The sequence below is a fragment of the Lycorma delicatula genome, chromosome 9 (assembly GCF_047948215.1).
Source record: "Lycorma delicatula isolate Av1 chromosome 9, ASM4794821v1, whole genome shotgun sequence".
NCBI lineage: Eukaryota > Metazoa > Arthropoda > Insecta > Hemiptera > Fulgoridae > Lycorma > Lycorma delicatula.
This window is the reverse complement of record NC_134463.1, coordinates 60,286,411-60,310,356: the sequence shown is the minus strand read 5'-3', so window position 1 is coordinate 60,310,356 and position 23,946 is coordinate 60,286,411. Positions and strand designations below refer to the sequence as shown.

Sequence of the window (23,946 nt, the reverse complement as noted above, 5' to 3'; positions counted from 1 at the left end):
ATTTTCATTGGTTCCAGAGTTATAGTCAAATAAAAGTTAATTAATAAAATATTTGGATCTTACAAGGGGAAGGTACATCGGTTCAAATCTCACTTCATCTCCTTTTTTTGTAATTTAAATATATTGATTTATTAATTAACCTCTAATTTATTAATTAACCTTTATTAATTAACCTCTGATTGTGAAAAAAACTTTTACGATAGATAATAATTCAATAATAACAATAAAGAAAAGAAATATGAAAAAATATCATAAGTTATTAACGAAATAATATTTTATGTACTTTACATTTAAAAAAAAAAGTGTATATGTAATTCAATAGGCGTTAAAGGAAGTCATGTGATGTATACATCAGATTTTTCTTTTTATAATAGATTTGCGCATGAAAAAACGTCAAGTCTGTTTGGGATTCAAACGTAAAACCATCCGAATGAAAGGTGAAGACGGTAACACCCCGCCAAATAGTTCTACATGACAGGCTTATTAAAAAGAAAAAAAAATAGCAGCTTGAGGAGTACATAAAATGTTGTACACTGTACAACATTTTTTATAAGTAATTAAGGATATAATTTTAAACAGTTGAACAGTATCTTCAAGGTAAATAAATTATATTCTTCAGCTAAATGAATTTTAATATAAAAATATTTTATTTTTAAATCAAAATTTAGGGGTAAGTTTCTAAGTAAAGTTTAGAAAACTCAGTTGATGTACACAATGAGAATGTGTTACTTGTACTGTTGATTGGCTTCTTGCTCTTTCAACGTCCTGTCGCGGTACACTATCCCTTCCAATATACTAAACTACTTCAGACATACCACATAGAGCTACAACGCATCTATATGTTTACGGTTTTTACAATCTGATGAGGAATAACACAAATGGAAATGATAAAACTTTTTCTACATGCAGAATGGAAGAACGAATGCCACACGCTTCGCCAAAAATACTAATCTTAAATTTTGTTTTCGTTTAGAATCATAAAACTTTATTTAACATTTTGGTCTATTTTATTTTTTAGGTAAATATGAAATTTCTTAAACTTATGTTTGTATCGTTAGACTTAATTAAAATGTGAACTTAATTTATAATGATTATTTTATCTATAACTAAAAAGGAAAAAAATAACAGATTTAAGTTATTCGTAACTTAAATAAGAATTAAATTGAAAATCCTTAAAATTAAATTGAATTAAAATTAAATCCTTAGAATTAAATTCTTTCCATTATTTTTTCCAAAGTTGAATTTGTTTATTAACAAATTAATAAAAGAAACTTTTACGGAAAGTCTACACCGGTGTCTTTTTTCGACTTCTTTTTGCAATTTAAAAAGTTTTTTGTATTGTTTTTGTAAATCGAGTCGTTTCGTTTCTCAGTTACGCTCAATATAAAATCGACAACAGACAACATAACCTCAATTTGAAGTTATGTTGACTGTAGTATAAAACGAAAGCTGAAACCCCCTTCCAACTGCTGTGGGTGTTTGCCCCTCACAACTGTTGTATCTAGTATACTAGCCATTGTATTGTAATAGACTGTTATGTTTGCATATTATATACAAATGTGTCATGTTATTAAGTAATCGGATGATATCATCTGGTTAGATAGTACAACAAACCCCGTTCCCCCCTCCCATCAAAACTAGCCGACAATTTGGTTGACAAAGATAGGGGCAATCCTTCAGCTTACTTAATGTAGTGGTGCATAATTTACGCGCGACAGTGATGAGCGAGTTGAAAATCGATGTTTGTGTGTAGGGTGTACTCAATCGATGTAGTGTAGTACGTTGTACTCTAAAAATCAGTGCATTTCTAAACGTGAAATATTGAGGGTGTCGGACACCAAAAGTCGGTCTTCTTGCGCAGAACTACGCAAGAGTTTTTTGTTTTGTGGTGTCAAATATCAAATAAAGCCTCTTTTTCTTAATAATATAAAGTTATAAGTGTTCTCTATAATTTAAATTTGAAGAATTTTAGTACCTTTAGAACAAGAATCAGGGCGAAATTTTTTGCTAGTCGTAATTCAGAGCGTTTACGGAGGCCTGTGATATGAACTTATTTTAACTTAAAAATCACATCCCACATATTGCAGTTAAATAAAATAAATAACTGTAAATTGATGCCAGTTCTTCTCCAGTGTTAATGAAGAAGGTTCTGGAAGGGTTATTGTTGAAATAATCCAGTTCCCTTACCAACACAATCTGATCCCGAAATTTGGTGTTCCCTTAATACAAAATTCCACGTCTACCTCGAAACAAATCTTAGTGCTTCCTAGATAACACTAGTTAATACGTAACCGACAATTCGGTTTATCTACATAAATTCTTAACATATTTGAATTTTATCTATCTGTCTGCAATTAATTTCATAACTTTTATTTGAGCAACCGCCATCACACTTTTGGTTATTGAAATGTTGCTTCGATGAGCGAACGAACGACCGAAGAGATATATTATTTTGATTTATGGTATTTGATGAGCGTCGATGACACGATGATGGAGAAAACGATTAATGTAAAAAATAATATAATTTTTCTTATCGGATTTGGCATTTTATCAACGCCTATTTTTTGTATCATTAATTACAAACCAATGTAAGTTATTTTATAAGAATTTATTTATTACACGAACGATCAGCTTGGAATAATTAACTTTATTAAACATAACTACTCGGTGAATCATCGTTCTAAAATGTTTTCAAGATAAGCTGATTATTGCATATTCATTAACGCAATCTATAATTCAATAAAAGTATAAAATAACTTTTTTAACTTTATATTTCACATAATTAATTTGTTTCAACTAAACAAAAATTAATTTTTAGTATTTAAAAAAAAGAATAAATTATTAACTGCAGCCTGATTTTTATTATCCAATTAACCAAACGTTTTTGAACCAATTAACAATAAACTATACTGAATATAACCAATACTGACTTTAACAGTTTGAAATGCTTTCATGAAGGGATTCCAGATCAAAGTATACATATACAACACATATGTGTTTTGAAATAAGGCTAATTTATTTTATTTAAAGTTGTTTTTATTTTTTGGAAACTTATAACAATCTTAGTTACATGGTAATTAAACTAACGATTTATTTTATTTTTTTTGTTTTTTTATTTACATGGCAATTTAATCGAGTGATTCCTATTGCACTTCCTATATAAAACGGAATAAGTAATTTTCTCAGAGTATCTATTTCCATATATCTTTTCTAGTACTTGAAAGAGCTTAAAAGACTTATATTCTTTGCATGAAACAAAAAGGAAATTCAATCGTACTGGACTAAAAGTAGTGAAAAATTGGCATGAAAATATTATTGTCTGAATTAAGAAAAAAAAACAGCTTAAATTACTGGTCCATTGAATCATATTATATTGAGGGTATAATGCTACCAAAGAGAGATTGGGAGTATAATATTAAAAGCAAAGTTCTACCCAAAATTTAGTCCTGAACTTAGAAATATAGTATTAATAAAAATAGATTCTTCTCATTAAAAATGTTTTTTCTTATTACGTTTTATTTTACGGTTCCATAACACTTTTTTATTATTCGAATTCCGACTATTTGAGAATTAATAATAAAAAAAAAAAGATTCTAACGTATATAAAATCAATATAGTAAAAATCAAATTAGTTAATTTACTACCCTAATTTAAATGTAAATTTATGAGAAAATTATGTAACCATGAATGAATCAGACTGGCCCTCAAAATTTTTTTTTTTAATATTTTAATAGGACCACTATTTCTTTCTAGACGAAACAATTTTTAGCAAATTTACAATCTAGGGATAGATTCAAATCAACAATTTTAAAAAGAAAAAAATTACATTAAAAAATTTTAATATTAAAATTTAAAAGTCTGATGTGGACACCAAATCACTTCCTTGTACGCCTATTAAATTACGTATACACTTTTTTTTTTTAAATGAAAAGTACTTTTTTTTTTGTCTGCAGTCATTTGACTGGTTTGATGCAGCTCTCTAAGATTCCCTATCTAGTGCTAGTCGTTTCATTTCAGTATACCCTCTACATCCTACACCCCTAACAATTTGTTTTACATATTCCAAACGTGGCCTGCCTACACAATTTTTTCCTTCTACCTGTCCTTCCAATATTATAAAGCGACTACTCCAGGATGCCTTAGTATGTGGCCTATACGTTTGTCTCTTCTTTTAACTATATTTTTCCAAATGCTTCTTTCTCATCTATTTGCCGCAATACCTCTTCATTTGTCACTTTATCAACCCATCTGATTTTTAACATTCTCCTATAGCACCACATTTCAAAAGATTCTTATCTTTTCTTCTCAGATACTCCGATTGTCCAAGTTTCACTTCCATATAAAGCGACACTCCAAACATATACTTTCAAAAATCTTTTCCTGACATTTAAATTAATTTTTGATGTAAACAAATTATATTTCTTACTGAAGGCTCGTTTCGCTTGTGCTATTCGGCATTTTATATCGCTCCTGTTTCGTCCATCTTTAGTAATTCTACTTCCCAAATAACAAAATTCTTCTACCTCCATAATCTTTTCTCCTCCTATTTTCACATTCAGTGGTCCATCTTTGTTATTTCTACTAAATTTCATTACTTTTGTTTTGTTCTTGTTTATTTTCATGCGATAGTTCTTGCGTAGGACTTCATCTGTGCCGTTCATTGTTTCTTTTAAATCTTTTTTACTCTCGGCTAGAATTACTATATCATCAGCAAATCGTAGCATCTTTATCTTTTCACCTTGTACCGTTACTCCGAATCTAAATTGTTCTTTAACATCATTAACTGCTAGTTCCATGTAAAGATTAAAAAGTAACGGAGATAGGGAACATCCTTATCGGACTCCCTTTCTTATTACGGCTTCTTTCTTATGTTCTTCAATTATTACTGTTGCTGTTTGGTTCCTGTACATGTTAGCAATTGTTCTTCTATCTCTGTATTTGAACCCTAATTTTTTTAAAATGCTGAACATTTTATTCCAGTCTACAATATCGAGTACATAAAATTTTATTTCATTAATAACTTCTGATATTTTTTCATATTTTATTTTTTATTTTTATTGAATTATTATTTATAGTAATATTTATACTAAAACATTTTTTACAATCTCAGAGGTTAAATATTATTAATAAATAATATATTTAAATTACCAAAAAAAGGAGATGAAGTGAGATTTGAATCGATGTGCCTTCCCCTTGTAAGATCCAAATATTTCATTAATTAAACTTTTATTTCGCTATAACTCTGAAACCAATGAAAATAAGTTGAAAAGCTCTCAATGAGGGCTTATTACTGCAATTACGAGAAATTCCAAAATCCACTTTTTTTGGATTTTGGGCTTTTTTGGTACAGTCGATTGCAATCAAAAGGAGAGGTGCACAACTAGATGTTACAAGAGTACTAAATCCAAAATTTTAACATCCTATGGCTAATCTTTTTTGAGTTACGCGATGTACATACGTACGTACAGACGTCACGGCGAAACTAGTCAAAATGGATTTAGGGATGGTTAAAATGGATACTTCCGTTGAAATCTGAAAACCGAAATTATTCGCTATCACAATACTTCCTTTATAAGAAATTAAAATCCTATTGGAGTTATTTTTTATGAAAAAATATCTTCCTAATAATAGGAAAGAATTAACACCTAGTAGAAGAATAAGTAAATTATAATTAATTTACTTATAATTAATTTAATTTAGTCAAGAGTTCTCAGGTTAAAATCCGTTAAAGGTAGTAAACCTTTATTAAAATTTGAGTACTAGATCATGGATACCGGTGTTATTTGGTGGGTTGGGTTTCAATTAACCACCAGTTTCAGAAGTGGTCGGCCTGAGATTTTTTAAGATTACACATTTACCGGTACAGTTATATTACATTGATAAGTCGCTAATGACTTTAATTGTTGATGCGACTATAAATAAATTTAAAAAAATAAATTAATTAATTAAAAAAATTATTTTAAAAATATTATTCAGAATTTGATTACTCATTTTTTTACAACACAATTCTTAATTAAATTTAGAAATTTGCTTCACATTTTATGTAGGATGGAAATTATGAATATGGTACACTAGCTGTTAGCCATGGCTTCACTAGCTTGGAATTTGGATATGAATAAAATAATTTTTCAAAAGAAACATTACATTTTTGTTAAAATCTACCATAATTTTAAAGGTTGGTGCTATAATGAGCATTTTGGCAAATTTATCATTTAGCATTATTTAGCATTTTGGCGATTTACTTTGGCGAGGATTTTAGTCTTCACTTTCAGCTTCATATAGATTAATGAAAAACGTTGTCCCCCTTCCAAATTGGGTTTTTGAAAAATTATAAAATAATCTTTGATGTATAATTTTATTTTCAAAGGAGTGCCTAAATACCAATTTTCATGACTGTAACACCTTTGGTTCCTGAAATTTTCCAAATCCTTTCCTAATGTTATAAAAATACTATATCCTCCAATAACTCACCTACCTAGATTAAGCGCCTTTAGGACTGTCGTTTATGAATCAGACGGTCGGTCAGGTAGGACAATTTTTTTTTTCTTTTTTTGTTTAACCTCCGGAACCACCGTTAGGTATTGCTTTAAAGGATGAGATGAATGATTTGTAGCGTGTGAAAATGTCATGCCTGACCGGGATGGTCAGGCATGGCATTTTCACACTTGTTTTATATATAAATGATCTACAACTTATTTATTAACTTTAAGAGTATATGAAACAGAGATTTTATAAAAATAAGTGAAACAAGAAATCAAAGTATTTTACATAACAAAGAAAACTCTTTCCGTGGGTAAAACTGTTTTTGTATGCAAGCATAACACAGTAATGCTATTAATGGTTTTATTATAGGCTTAATACGTTTGACATAAAAAGGACCATAATATTTATAATTTTTTATTTTATTTTATTTTTATTTTAACAATAAAAACAAAATATTTTAGTAGTAGCAGAATTATTACTAATTTAATAGCCTATTTTATGATCCACCATTTCGAAACGTTCATTTTTACCCTTTAGCTATTTTTAATGACAGTCTGGTAACCACATATTGTTCTTTATTTTTTATTTCCGTTTTCCTGTTTCCTTTATTTTATTTTCTCAATAAAGAACAGTAGAAACATTATTTGTCAGAAAAACAAAAACGTAAATCATATTATTTTTATTTACTTACGTATGATAAATAAATTGATTACTTATTTAAGATGTATTATAACATATCACATAACATTTACGATCTTATATGTTTAATTTTTAAGATCAGCAAATACTGCATCATTAGCGATTACAGCAGAGTTAAATCACAGATATTCCACACCCAAACCCGGAATCAAACCTGGAATCTTCGGTATAGCAGAAAAGCACGCTATTGCTTCGGATACCAACGAGGAGGTAAAAACAATTAATTTTTTTTTGTTTTGTTTAATATAAAGGTAAAAAATATATAAACATAAGTTATTTGATATTTGGTGTAATGTAGACCTATATTGAATAAATCGCAATGGAAGTAAAGGGTAAGCGTAAAGTTAGTTCAATAAACTGAATTAGTCACGTGTTATTTCAAGGTAAAATTAAAAGCAACAACAGGCATAATCGTATCATAAAATAACAACCACTTATATAAATACTATTCAATATTACTTGTCATTTGCTGTAGATATATGAATTTAGTACTACATTCAATAATTTGCAGTCTAAACATCGTATAATAATGATTATTATTGTTTACAAACGTAACCAGAGACTGTGTTAAAGTCTGTCGACACCTAACAATATTTTACATTGTTTTGTCTGACGCTAAAATGAAGAATGTATAGGCAGGCATATAATACGACGTGATGTAGTTTTCTTTTTGCATTTATTTACGGTCATTTATAAAAGAAAAATGTAATTTATACTTTGAGCGCTATAAATCTTTACGATGAGTTTGAGGCTTTAACAACTCGCTTCGTAATCATTGTAATTTTTCTTAAAAAATAAAACTAATAAATTTTAACATAAATCGCTCATGTAAATCATGAAGAAAAAAATCTAAAATTCACTTAATTAAAACTTTTTTCATTATCCTTACCGAATTAGAATGTTCATGGACAAATTGTTTTCCAGTAATTAATATCAATATTTTTTTCAATATGTAAATATAAAAAAATTTTTAAAAACGAAATAAATTGTTTTAAAAAGCTAAATATAAAAATGGTAACTGTAAATGAAACAAATTAAAATCATTATTGTACAGCAGAAGGTGAAATAGTATTTAGAAGAACAATTTAAAAAAAAAAGTAACTGTGCAAAAAGTAGAAGTTTTACTTATTAAAAAAAACCGCAGCCTGTGTAAAAAAAAAAATTTCTTGAAAGAAAAATAACGATGAAAACCTTATATGATATTATTAAGAAAAGAATTCCAGAGAAATGATATAAAGAGATTGCACTGAGCGTTACTTAAGGCTTTCTTCATTCAATACTTAAGTTATTGAGTGCGAAAATGATATTAAATTTTAAATTATGTTTGTACAAAAATTCTCGATTTTTCGTGAAATTATTTTGAGTATTCTAATATCAGATTATACCGAATGATTCAAAAAGGACGTCACAACATTAAAAGTATGCAAACATTTATTGAGATAACTTGCAGATCTGATTGAGACCTTATTTCATATAAAAACAACAACAAGTTTGTCATCCAACATTCACTTCTATTCGATATGGTTTCTATTTCTAATGTGACACATATTTCACCTTAGTCATTTCATTCCAGATTGTAGCCAGTAAGTCGGCAGTTACCTCTGCAGCTGCAGTGTTAATTCGAAGTCTTAGCTGAACAAGATCAACAGGCAAAGGTGGTACATAAACCCTATCTTTAAAGAAACCTCACAAGAAAAATGTAGCGGGATCAAGTCTGGGGAGCGAGGTGTCCGTGCGATTGGACCTTCATGACCGATCCACCAACCAAGGAATCCAGTATCAAGAAAATCTCAGACTTCTAGGCGGTGTCTCGTCTTGCCGACAGTAATGGTTTCCATCTTGGTCATCATTTTCAAACTGAGAAATTAGACAATTTTGAAACATGTCCAGATAAACGATACCATTTACAGGTTTATTTATTTTTTTTTTACCTCTGGGACCACCGTTAGGTATTGCTTCAGAGGATGAAATGAATGACAATTTTTTTAGCGTGTGAAAATGCCATGCGTGACCGGGATTCGAAATCGGGACCTCCGGTTAAAAGGCCGAGACGCTAGCACTCGCGCCACGGTGGCAGGCTACCATTTACAGTTGCCTCCAGGAAGAACGGGCCGTACAGTCTTTGGTTATGGCACAAAAAAACAATAACCTTAGGGTTATCACAAATGTGCTGCAAAGTTTCGTGAGGGTTTTAGCCACTCCATGTTTGGCAATTATGTGTATTCACCTTGACACTGATGTGAAACGTTGGCTCATCACTAAGAATTACATGGTCTACAAGTGTATCGTTGTCTGCAATTCTATCCATCATTTCCACACCAAACTGCGGCCAAAGAACTTTGTCGTCATCTGTAATGTGTTGAATCACAGTTAGTTTGTACGGTTTCAAGTACAATCGTTTACGTAATACGTGCCAAACAGTGGTTTGTGGAATGCCAGTTTCACATTACGCACGTCGAGTTGATTTCATCGGATTATATGCAAAGCTTTCCTTGAGTTCTATTATAGCTTCAGTGATGCGTGGGCGTCCTGGTGATTTTGTATATTTAACAGAACAACCTATCTCAACGAAGGTTTGGTGCCAAGAGTAAATTGTACGCCTACTGGGAGACTCCCTACCGTACAAAAATTACGTTGAACTGCAGTTGCTGACTGCAATCGTATGACCAAAACACACAGCGAGCACGTTTCGCATCAGTAACCACCCATTTTCAACAAACTGTTGAGAGCGCTGGTGGCCCAATTCGATACTAATAGACTTCGCGAGTCAAAACTTGATGTGTTTTTTTCTATAAAATGCGACCTCAACCAAATCTGTAGGTTATCGAAATAAATTTTTATATGCTTTTAAAATTGAGAAGTCTTTTTTGAATCAGCCGGTATATCAATATGTTATAATTTAATATCTTTTATGTAAACATTGAAATTTTCCATATTAGATATTTGGAAATAAAATTAAAAATGGAAAGATAAAACAAAAAAAAAAAAAAACAACACAATCATCGAAATAGTTCTATTTGGCTAAAAGTAAAACTTGAATATACATAAAAAGCAATAAGAACGAATTTAGAACCTCCTCCTTGTATTGTAATTAATAATGCCATTGCTATACAGGGATTAAAAGAAGGTTTAATTAAAATTTTCAATTATTTATCTAGGAGGGAGAGAGCTGTAAACAACGAAGGAATCCATTTCTTGCAAATCAGATTTAATTTTTTTTTCATAACTGTAAAAACCCAGATACAAACTTGTACGTGGTGTACTTAAAAAAAATAAAATAATAAAAAAAAAAAAAATAAAATAACCGTGTTTGAGAAAATCGAGTTAAAAAAAAAATAATTTTAATTTACTAAACAACACAAGTAAATGTACTACAGATTGTCTATTTTAGGAAAAGGTAGAATAAATTCTTCCCACGCAACTGATCCCTCTACATTAACTTCTCATTCTACTGTACTTACTTCTGTTCAACTGTTAGTAGTGACAATGTCAATACACCCACCCTGCGCCGTTAAAACAAAAAAAAAAAAAAAAAAAAAAATAGTTTCAGTGCACATTAAACCATTTAAAGACCAATTATAATCAGTTTAACAAAACATTGTTAAAAAAATGTTTTTTTACTCCCTAACTTCAACAAAAATAATAATAAATAAATAATATATTCAGGCCTGCTAAGGAATAATAACAAAAAAAAAAACTAATATAGATAAAGAGAGAGCGAGAGAGAGTGAGCGAGAAAGAGAGTAAAAATCATTCAATTTCACCACACGACACCACGTTGTACAAACATGAAAAGTAAATAACAATTTTTAATTATATTTTAAGATTAAATAGTAAATTGATAATTTTTTTTATTGCTTTGATCCAGATGTAACCATCCTTAGCTTGAAATAGTTTTTCGATATTTCAAACGGGCTTTTGAAAGTCAAGAAAAAGAAACAAGTTTAACATATTTAAAAAAGAAAATGAAATCCATACTTTCAGAATATATATATATATTATATATATATATATATATATATATATATATAAGTATGATTAAAGCCAAAATAATAATAATAATTCAAATAAGTTCTAAAGAGAAGCATTTGGTATACAAAAATTTACATTCCTTCATTTCATACCTCAATATGTGTATATATATATATATATATATATATATATATATATATATATATATGCATTTATGAATAGTGTAACTGTTATGTAACATATGCATTCAAGGATGAATTCCATACAAAAGCATAACAAAACACATTTAAAAAAAATGCGTTATGCTTAAAATACAACATAACACAGCCCAAGTAACTGTTTTTTTTTCTTTCTTTTATGAATTGCATATCATTCTATACCCGTTATACGATTCCTAAGAAGATGCGAGAAAATGCATTTATTGCTAACACAATCCGTGAACCGTATGAAAAATTTATTGTATATATGACCTTCTATATAACATTATTAACTGTTGAATAAATAAATGGTATTATTCAACAACTAGAAAGTTAAAAGAAGAAAAGATAATTAAGTAATAGTTTTGTATGTATGCATACATACATATATATACGTATATATGAACTTGACCTTCATCGTCAAGGCGAAAGAAAGAAAATTATGATATAACATGGTTTTATGGTATCTCTAAGTTATGTTTTTTTAATGAGCACCTTATTAATAAATATTTTTTGAAACATGCTGAAGATTAATTAATAGTCAATTTTCATAAATCAGTCAATCAACCCGGTTAGTTAATTTATACGAGGGATACGCTTCATCAGTGTTTCCTAGGATTTTTATAACAATTTATAACAACTGGAAATGATCGTCAGATTTTAAATTTCTAAGTAATATTTTTATAAAATATTTATCCCCATTATCCAGGTTTTCAGTTTAAAATTTTGTTTTCTGATTTTCTATCCTATTAAATTTTTAGGGATTTATTTTTTTAACTAATTTCACAATTAAAATAAATAATATTAAATTTATAAAATAAAAAAACTAAGTATGTATGTAATGTAATAATGTAGATAATGCAATACATACTATGTACGAAAGAAATAGCATCAAGCAAAAAATGAACAAAATTACATAACAACATTGGTTACAAAAAAAAAATTAATTAAACGAATACAAAAAGTAGTCTTAATTTTAGTAAATTATGCGAAAAAATGAAAAACTTAAGTTAAAAAAAATAAATTGTGTATTAAACAATACAAACAGCTTTTTTTTTAATTATCTAAATAGCTTAAAAAATTATTTAATTTTTTAAATAATGTTAAAAATTAACATTATTTAATTTTAAACTAAGAAAATTTTGTTAAAAACCATAAAAGTTTTACGTTACAATTGGATGTGGGAGAGAATTAACTTCCAAATACGTATTTCTCTAAAAAAAACCACATGTTGAATGATAAACCAAGATAACATTCAAAACCGGTTTTTATTTTCTTTTTTTTTTTTAAAGCAAGGTTGATTAAGTGGCGTGTAGTTTCATATGGAAATCTAGAACACTAATTTTATATATAAAGGTAGGTCAAATCTTTCAGTAAACAATTAATTATTGTAAAAAGCATACATAATTAATTCAAAGTATTTAAATGATATAACATACAAATAAAAAAAATACATACATATAAAATAATTTAATAGTCTTAATTATGTGTCACGTGTTTGTAGATTACAGACATGTGTTTATAGACATACTAACACACATATGTTTGGAATCAAGAAGAAATCACCTGATTTTAAATAAAAATCAAAACTGAAATCACAAAGAAATATTAAATCTATATATATAAAAGGCAATGTCCGTATATCTGTCCGCTATATACTAAAAACCTGCTGGACCGATTTACACGTGGTTTTTTTGCTTCGCGTTGTAGGGAGAAGATTTAAAACTATTTAAATCTTCGATCTTACCAGTAGAAAGAAAGTTAGGGGTATTTTGAACAGACTACTGTGTTTAGAGAGTAGTTTGAATTAAATCCGACAGGTAGTGCTGTTGTTTTGACAATTGGATTGATTTACATTCTGACTTTTATAAAGTAAAAGGTTAAATTTTGTGAAGTTCCGTAATGTTTTGTAAGTTTCTTAACGTTCAGGATTAATTGTGATGATTTTGCAGCCATATCTCTTTCCGTTAAAAAGTTATTTTCTACCGACTACTGTGTTTAGAGAGCGGTTTGAATTGAATTGCGTTCATTTAATCTATATGTATACAAAAATCTAGCAATAGCGAAGCATTGTCGGATTAGCTAGTCTTATATATAAATGTAAAAGTTCGTTTATATTCAATATCATCATGCAAGAACCAACCGACTGATTGGTTTCAAATTTTCAGGATATATTCATGTTATCCCTAGGGAGATTATAAGTCATAGATCAAGGCCCTAACCATCTCGCGGGTTATTAAAAATATTCATTAAAGAAACAAAAATGAATCCTTTTACCTCATTATATTTTTGTCACCATGGCAATAGATATAATGAAGTAAAGTGACTAATTATTTTTTTTCCTTAATGAATATCTATAAAATATGTGATATTTTCACAACCATGAGGATAACGAATGCGTCGGGGATCCAGGGGTCGAAGCAGCTTGGTAAGACGGTTGGGCGAGTGAAGCAAGCCCTCACCGACTAGTCGTAATTAATATTAAATACTACTACCTTCAACAGCTAGTAATAGTTAACAAAGGTATTGAGAACAATAAAATTAAATAGTTAACAAGAACAAGCAACTGAGTATAAATTAAATTGTCACAAGTCGTACCAAAAGAGACATAATAAATTAACATTGGTTACATATAAGAAACAAAGTCAAAACCATTAAACTTAACAATTTTTAAACAACAAAACAAAATAATTCATATTACTAAATTAAAATAATTCATAAATAGTATCAGCAAAATTTCACTAACAAAAGCAAAATATTCAACGCACAACAGCCTCTGTAGTCGTCTCATATCTTCACTATTATCCAAAAGATTAACAGCCAGATGGTTTTCATGCGGGATAAGTTTAAGTACACGCTTTGAACTTAGCCGGTGAATTTCTTCATGAATAGATGGCATTCCTAGGTAATCGTGGATCTCCTTGTTCTTTGCAAACCATGGCGTCTCCGAAATGTTCCTCAGTACTTTGTTCTGGAACCTTTGGATGATGTCGATATTGCTATTGCTTGCCGTATCCTAAAGTTATATGCGTAGGCTTATATTAGGTTTAAAAACGGCTTATACAACAACAGTTTGTTATTTAACAATAGCACGGACCTTCTTTCTAATAACCAGTTCAAAGCTTGATATTTAGTTTCTTTCTCTTTCCTCTCACATGATTATTCCATGTTAGGCGGCGGTTCAAATGAAGTCCTAGGTCCTAGGTATCGTACGTTGTTCGAATGAAGGATGTGATCACTATCTAGGCAGCTTTGTGAGCTCCTTATCGCAAATATCACATGACTCAACATTGCAGTATTAACATGTACCTTCCATTTGACTAGCCATTCATTGAGAAGATCTAACTCCAAATGCAATTTTACCGACGCTACTATTGTGTAACCGCCATGGTATCAGAAAAAGACGTAAGAGCGATATTCACTGTACTAGGAAGGTCAGCAGAGTAGACTGAATACAAAACCGGGCCCGAGACTGAACCTTGCGGAACCGCCGATTTAGTACCAAAAAATTAATAAAATGCTTAAATCTCTAAATAATTTTTTTTTTTTAGAAAATCGATTTTTGCCATATGCAACTAAGTGATAACGAATTTTTTTAGGGTCCGATTTCACAACTTTTTCTGTTTAATCTCTGAAACCATTGTTAGGATTACTTCAGAGGATGAATGAGGATGATATGTATGAGTGTAAATGAAGTGTAATCTTGAACAGTCTCAGGTCTACCATTTCCGAGATATGTGGTTAATTGAAACCCAACCCCAAAGAACACCGGTACCCACGATCTAGTATTCAAATCCGTATAAAAGTAACCGCCTTTACTAGGATTTGAGCCCTAGAACTCGACTTTGAAATCGGCTGATTTGCGAAGACGCGTTCACCACTAGACCAATCCGGTGGGTTCCGATTTCAAAACTACCCATACTGTTACATAACGGGATGAAATTTATTTTTTCATAGTTTAGTGTACAAATAAATCAATATTTTATTCTGGTCGGTACGTAATAATACATGATACAGATCAGTCAAGTCAGAAATAAGTAGATATACTATTCCACGGATAAAAAAATTAAATTTCTCCAGATATATGAGTGGATAGATAAACGAAAACTGCTGTTTGATCAGAACAGTATCACAAAATACAATAATTTTTAATTAAAAAAGAAAAATAGAAGTGATTAAAGTTCACATTAATAATTTAAAATGTAAATACATGAAATAATCATAAATTAAATATTAGAGAAGATAAAAATAAATAATTTAAAATGCGTTAACTAAAATTATTTGAGCCTATATGTAAATGTTAAACGTTAACAAAACTTCCGGTTATTATTTTAATTACCATTATTTAAAAGCTCAAAGACAGTGTAATATTAAATCTGTAAAAGAAAAAATCTTTTAACTTTATTAAAAAATAAATCAGTGTGTGATCATTTAAACGGTTTGGGGTAATTCATTAAAAATGGTAACGGAAGTATAACAAGGCTTTTCTTTTAAAAACACTTCTTTTGACTGATTTGGTAAATTGATATTGTTAATTTTTTAAAATAAATTATAACTGTTTCTAGCAAAGATTGTACACACATAAATATAAATATATAGATTAAGGATGCAAGGATTTGTTTTTAACATTAAGATGCAAAATCGGATTAAATCTTTTAATTTCAACACGTTTATGAATAAGATTTATGTAAAATACACATCTTTTCATTGGTTAATGAGATGGTTAAATCCTAACTGTTTATTTCAGCATTAAAATACCGACTGAAGAGAATTTACTCCTATATTTTTGCATCGATTTGACAATGGACAAAGGAACATATTATTTGTTGATTAACAAATCTGTTCGTCTTTTTTATGACTATAACTCCTGTAAAGCATTAAAGAAATAAAAGATATCAGTCAAGAGTTATTCTCTCTGATGACATTGCATATTCATTGCATATCTAATCAATGTAGTGTACAGATATCATTTGCGTAGAAATGAATTTCACCATTTAGATGAGTCTAATGCGCTGATATGCAACAGAACGCAGTCAGCTCAGTGAACTAACCAATGGGAAATCGATCACTTTTCATTTTTACTTCCTTGTACGAAGTAAAAGGAAGTATTATAATCGCGAAAAATTTCGGTTTTCAGATTTGAATGGAAATATCCTTTTTGACCACCCCTGAACCCATTTTGTCTACTTTCGGCGTGACATCTATACGTACGTACGTTCCTGTTAAAGCCCATCAGCGTCAGAAGGCGGGTGTCTTCCCCTACGGAGTTGGGATGTACATCTCATATAACTCAAAAACGATTAGCCGTATGATGTTGAAATTTTGAATTTAGGACTGTAATATCTTGTAATATCTAATTATGCACCTCCCCTTTCTATTGCAATCGACTGGAATAAAAGTGTTCAAAAAGCACAAAATCCAAAACATTTAAGTTTTGGAATTTTTCTTAACTGCAGTAATAAGAACTCATTGAAGGCTTTTCAACAATATATGATAAGTGGTACTTATTTTCATTGGTTCCAGAGTTAAAGCCAAATAAAATTGTAATTAATGAAATATTTAGATCTTACAAGGGGAAGACACATCGGTTCAAATCCGTCTTCATTTCCTTTTTTTAATTTTTTTTAAATTTAAATATATTGATTTATTAATAATTATTAACCTCTGATTGTAAAAACGTTTTACAATAAATAATTCATAATAACAATAAGAAAATATGAGAAAAATCAGAAGTTATTAGTGAAATAAAATTTAAAAAAGTGTATATGTAATTTAAATAGGCGTACAAGAAAGTCATGTGGTGTCCATATCAGATTTTTTATCTAGTAAACCTGACCTGCGATATTTATTTAATTATAAAAATTGATTATACCATTTTTACGTTTATTTCATGTCGTCTCTAAATCCTTTATGAATATAATACTCAAAAAAATACATTGAAATCTGTATAAAATAATTCATGGATAATAACTAAATATAGTCCTACAAGCGCTAAATTTTTTTTACACAGATTTAACTTGTATAAAATTTTATATCTGTTAATTTGTAAAGTAAATTCAGGAAATGAGTATTATGAAAAAAAAATAGCGTTACGTCCAACATATTTTTCCAGATTTATTCATTTTAAGTTTTTTTTTTATTTCCTAACATCATCAGTAAATAACAATTTGATTTTGGAAATATGTTGAAAAAAATTAGAACTTAAAAACTAAAATAAAATTATTAGTAAAGAATACGTATGAGTTAACAATGTCTAAGAATTCTTTGCGGTTCGCTCTATTATTTATGTCTACAGAATTTCATGAACTCCAGAGACATATAACATTATTATATTTCATTTTCATGAAAATTTATATTATAGTTATTAATAATTATATTAGAGAACCAAATATATACATAATTCTACAATAAATAAAAATTCCAATTATTTGAATAATAACAGAAAAAGCAGATAAAATAATAATTATTATTTTTACTTTTATAATAATGTAATTATAAATTTAAAATTACGGTACACATTACAAGATTTATAATGTTTCATGAATGATGTAGAGGTTTTTACAACTACTATAGCTACTAATGCAGATAACGTTATCTGTAATGTAAACAGCAGACATTATTTATTAGTTTAACGTACTGTATGCTATAAAAAAAATAATAAAAAATAAACAAGATATAATAAGTTTATGATTATTTTTAATTAGATCGTTATCATTCAGAATGCAATAAAAAAGTAATAATAAACATTATTCTAGAAAAGAAAACAACATTTTTCTTTAAAGTTAACGAACCCGTATCTATTTATAATAAGAACAAAACAATTTTTTTATTGCGTGCAAGAAAATTGAAAAGCAATTATTGGAAAAAAACTCGCTAATTCGAAGATGAACGTTAACGTTTTTTACAATAAATTTATTGATTTAGTTTAAAAATAAATAAAATAATATTAAAAATCTGTAAAGAATATTTTTAAATTATTTGGATTGATTAAACAATAAACAAAACCCCGATTTTATCAAAACAACCCGATTACTCGAATCAAATGGAAAATAAAGATAATATAGTTAAAAAGCCGACTAAATAATCCAGTAAGGAATATGAATATTTATCAAAAATATGACTCATCATTGTAATCTTTCAGTGGTCTTCAGGTAACAAACTGATAGATCTAATGAGTATTTTAAAAGCTTATATTGTGCAATACTTTTATTTTTATGATCATATGAAATAAATTGCCTGAAATTCCAAGATCCTGAGGTATAAAAGAGAACGATTGGAATTCCCGTCAACTTATCGAAATCTTACGTGTCCTGACACAGCGGGTTACTAATATCCGTTTTAGTTACGAGATGCTTTGTTAATCAGTAATTGCACAAGTTATGTTAGATCTCTCATAATACTTTCCGGCTAGTTAAAAATATTCATTTTTATAAATGGATATTTGTGTTTCTTTGATAATATTTTTTTATAAAGTTTAAACGATATTAACAAGCATATAAATTTTAGTGAAACATTTTAGTGAACTACCAATAAAACTTATTGAACGATAAAATAAAACTGGTTCTAGAAAACTGTATTTGAATGATAAACAAATTCATTTCAAATTTCATTTCGCGTTTTGTATTTGAATTTAATTTCCTCTAAAGGAAAAGGACATAGGATCTCCTCTCCCGTGTCTCTACGAAATAAAAAAAATTATTTTCCAGTACATATTAAAAAACTTCTATATATAAGTTTCCTTTTCTTTTCTTTTCTGTTCTGTTACTAAAGTAAATGAACAAGAGAGTTTTAAATTATCATTGGTTTAACTGGAATGTGCACCTCAACTACAATAGATAAGATTTATTAATTTGGAAGGAGCAGACGCATATAATTCACAAAAATTCGAGAACAAATTAATTCCATCTCTAATAAGATGCTGTCTGAATGGGAAAAGAGGAATAAAGATCGGGAGAAGAAAAATTGAATATATACGTCTTGCTGATGACATGACGGTACTGGTGGAGAGCCCAATTAAACTAAATGAAATCTTGATGACTTAAACGAAGCTTGCAAAAGTCAGGATATTGGATCAAAAAAAAGCAGACAAAATCTATGGTATTAGGTGGAAAAGAAAGGATTGAGATCAAAATAAGAAATTAAGTTTTAGAGCAGGCATTTAATACTTAGAAGGAAGATATTAATGGAGTATTTATTTGTCGTGTGATGCTCTAACGTGCTTAAACGTGGACGATGAGAAAGGCAGGCAGAAAACGAATTGAGGCTTTTGAAATGTGGGTGCAGCGTAGAGGGTCAAGGCCATATAACAAATGAAGAAATATTAAGGATAATCGGAGAAAACAGGAAAATGCTAAATGTGATTGAATATAGAGAAAGGAACTGGCTAGGGCATTGTACGAGAAGAAGGTGTTTATTACTGGACGCGATAGAAGGCTTTGTGGATGAAAGGGAAGGAACAGATTTCAAATGATGAAATTTTAGTAATCTTTTCAAACGAAAAGGTTAGCAAAAGAAACGAACAAGATCGAGAGCAGCAGCTGTGACAGGATCTGCCCTTTGATCCCCGGGTTGGTCTAGCGGTGAACTCGTCATCTCAAAAATCAGCTGATTTCGAAGTTGAGAGTTCTAAGGTTCAAATTCAAGTAAAGACATTTACTTTTATACGTATTTGAATGGTAGATCGTGGATACACTGGTGTTGTATGATGGTTGGGTTTCAATTAACCACACATCTCAGGAATGGTCGACCTTTGACTATACAAGACTACACTTCACTTACATTCATACACATCATCCTCATTCATGCTCTTAAGTAATATCTTACGGTGGTTCCGAAGCCTAAACAGAAAAATAGGATAGGATCTGACGAATGAATGAATAAAAAAGTACATGAAAATTTTGAATATATTTGCCTAAGATAATTTAGAAAAACATCAAAATCGTTATAAAACTAAAAAATCCAGATGAAAATCATTACTACCTTAAGCCCATTCTTAAATTATTTAAATCAATGTTTTTCATTCGGTAAAAAATTAACGATAAGCAAAGTAATCATCAACAATAAAAATATAAATGAAGAAAATAAATCCGCTTAATTCATTTACAATATAATAAATCAAAATCTTGCATTAATAATGAAAGTTAAACCACATACAATACATTTTTAAACGAAATTACTTACATTTTAAATTATCTATATTCCAATATTTATAAATAAACGTAGAAAATATAATAATTTGATTCACTTTGGTGGAAATCTCAACAACTGAAGTTAATTTTTAGTACTTTTTTAACGCTCTTTTTTATTTTTAACAAATAATAAACTTGTAAAAGTGTGATAAAAGTTAAGAACTTTGATTAACCGTCATTTAATTTTTTGTTAACCACTTTCTATTAACCAAATGGAATAAAAATATTCAGTTTAATACAAGTAAAATCATACAAATTGATAAATAATAATAATAAATTACAAATAATGATTTTTTCAAATTTTTTTTATAATAGTAAACATAATATTAGTGAAGTAATCAGTGGATTAATAAATGTATTATTTTAGAAACTGTGTATACAGAATGTCTCAAAAAAGAAACAGAAAGAATTTCAGGACACGTTCTATAAGTGAAAATTAATGAAAAAGGTTCATATAAACGTGGGTCCGGAAAAGCTTCGTTTTTTGAGTAACAGCATGCGAAAAATTTCGCCCTGGTTTCTGCTGGACGGATAAAATTAAACCATTCTGAAATTTTTAAAATTTTGATTAAGGGATAAATTTTATGGTTATTTTATGATATGATTTTTAGTCTAAAACAAGTCCAGGAACGGTATTTCGAGCAACTTTTTAGAAACATTTTTTCTAAAAAAAAAATGGTATCGTAAAACAATTTTTTGTTTTAATATTACGGATAATAAATTGATAAAATTGCAGAGGAAACAAATAAAATTTTGGAAAAACTTTTCCAGAGAACTTAATTCTCAAAAATCTATGTAACAACGACCGAAAATGAAAAGTTTAAAAAATCTGTTATTAAAATAAAACAGACGTAAACGTGAAACAAAGTACTGCATTACTGTTGTGTTTGTCATACGTTTTTAATTTATGTATTTTACTTACCTGGTATCACAGCTCTAAAGCTATGCTGCAAGAAGGAAAGTATGGTAATCAGTAAATATATAAGGTACAGAGTTTTTGCATTTCTTGATGTTTCCTGACCCAGGGATCACAAAAAAAAGAAATGGAGGTAATATTTGGACGTACGTACGTATGTAGTTGCGTTGGTGTATTTGAAACTTAATAACTTTTGAATGGATAAACCCGATTTTTATGGAATTTGGCACAGAGACTCGTCCATATTAAGCAATTATTTGGTAAAATTTGGAATCAATATTTCCAAGGGGTGTGGTGGATAGTTTTTTCGGATAAATTTTCTCAAAATTTTACGAACATAACTCCACTTTATATTAATATGTGTACAAGCTTAGCTTACCATTTAAAAAAAATTGCCTCCAAATTCTCTCCCTTCCCGAAAATCTAAATAGTTATCTTTTTACTTATTGTATGTTTTATAACCAATTTTTTTGTATGTCTTCCTAAGCGTTTTAGTCGTGCAAGTGGTCCCCAAAAAAATACTTTCAGAGCAATATTGGGGATGAAGGAGCAGATCAAACATTTTTTAATTTTTTTTAGAATTTCCATGTATATATTTTTCCACTATGTAAGAATAAATAATCAATGCCAAGAAACTATAACAACTTTGTCGTCAGCTTTTTTAATGAATTTAACAAAGATAATGTTATTTTTTTTTTAAATGTACGTGCTTATTTGACTAAAACTGTTAATACTAGATTTAAACATTTATTATAGTATTAAAAAATAATTATAAGTTTATTATTTTTATTTATGGTATAAAGAACAAATATTAATTTTGTACGTAACATTAAGCCGAAGTTATGTTTTATCTTAATTGATTAAACTTTTAATTAAATAAAAAATAATAATAATAATAATAATTAATAAAGTTGAAAATATAAAGTTACGTATTTTAAATTGTAATCTAAAAATAGAAAAAAAGTCTTCAGATAAAAATAAAATAATATTTAAAAGATGTTAAAGGATAAATAAGTTAAAAACGTTAATAGAATAAACAGTTAACTTATTTAAAGGTCTCGTAAACAAGCTAACTAATTATCAGGTAATTTAGTGAAAAAAAAAACGTAAACAACTAAATACTGAATAACTTTCTTTAACTTCCGACTCATTTCTATAAACAACAGTTTTATACAAGAACGGTACGCGTTATACATCTGTTTAAACATATAAACGATCGTACCTAAACGGAACAGGTAATGTTAACCTATTTTTAAATGCCAATACACCAATAAATAAACAAAATGTAAATGATACTTTTTTCTAAGTTCATAAATCTTTTATAGTTTAAAATTAAGCTAACTATCAAGAGTTTTTTTTTTAAATCTTAATGTTGATTAACTCTATTTGTCAGCTCTGTTATACTAGTTTTATTACATCAGTAACATGTTATTATGATATATTCAAACAACTGTACGAATTATAAAAGAAATTACTTGTTTAACAAAGTGCAACACACTTCTTGATACAAAAAAAAAATGATACGCTTCTAACTTAACCAGTTTTGAAGGTAATACATATTTTTTTAATCAATTAAATTTCATCCAAGTTACCGAGAGTAAGGTGTATTTAAAAAAACACCTAAACTAAATCAAAAATATCTGGAAAAATGGACAACAAAATTTATTAAAAAAAAAGATTTAAATAAAAAAGAACCAGCCCAATTATAAATTAGCAAATAGTTACCTTAATGCTATAACCATAATGAGTGACACGTGACACAAATTCCAAATTATTTGCAAAAAAAGTTTCTTATTCTCAAGAATAAGAAACTTAATACGTCCAGTTTGCTAAGAAGAGTGATGAAAAAAGTGTTATACCCTTTAATTCTTCACCAGTCAAATAAATAATTACATTTTATCAAAATATTTTAGCATAAGAATTGGCGATATAATAAACATTATCATCATTCTCAGAGAAAGTAATACATACTGTGTCTCAAGCGGGTTAAATTCATAAGAAAGGACTGAATTAGTAGTACAAAAGAAAGAAAGTAATTTTCTACATTTCTGATGTTAAACAACACGTTGTAAACACTTTTTTAACGCAGTAAGGGCAGATAAAAACATTCTATAGATATCAGATCCGATTCCAGGCTTTGAGAAGTTGAAAGGAATGTAGTTAGTTATTATTGCAGTGGAGAAGTGGAATGTCATATTAGCAATGCTTTACTGGATCTGCCTTTGTAGTATAATCTACAATTAAACGACTGAAATGCATTGGTGTAGAAAAAAATAAAATATTTGATGTATGAATATTAATAATACTGATAGATTACTGCTATTACAAATGTGAAGAAGGAAGTGGTATCCCGCTGGTTTCCGTAATGAACCAATTACACTCTTGTACATAAGGGCAAGCTCATTAAAATACGAGTAATATTCAACAACCTTATAAATTCATTTTGTTTACTAAAATATCTTTTTATATAGTGAACATCATTACTCTAAGA

At 28.6% G+C, this 23,946-nt stretch overlaps 1 protein-coding gene across 1 annotated transcript in view; it reads right to left on the bottom strand.

Annotated features, from left to right (window-relative positions):
• hh (hedgehog signaling protein) overlaps positions 1-23,946 on the bottom strand; it is a 238,696-nt gene that overhangs the window by 187,864 nt on the left and 26,886 nt on the right. The gene's annotated exons all lie outside the window — the stretch shown is intronic.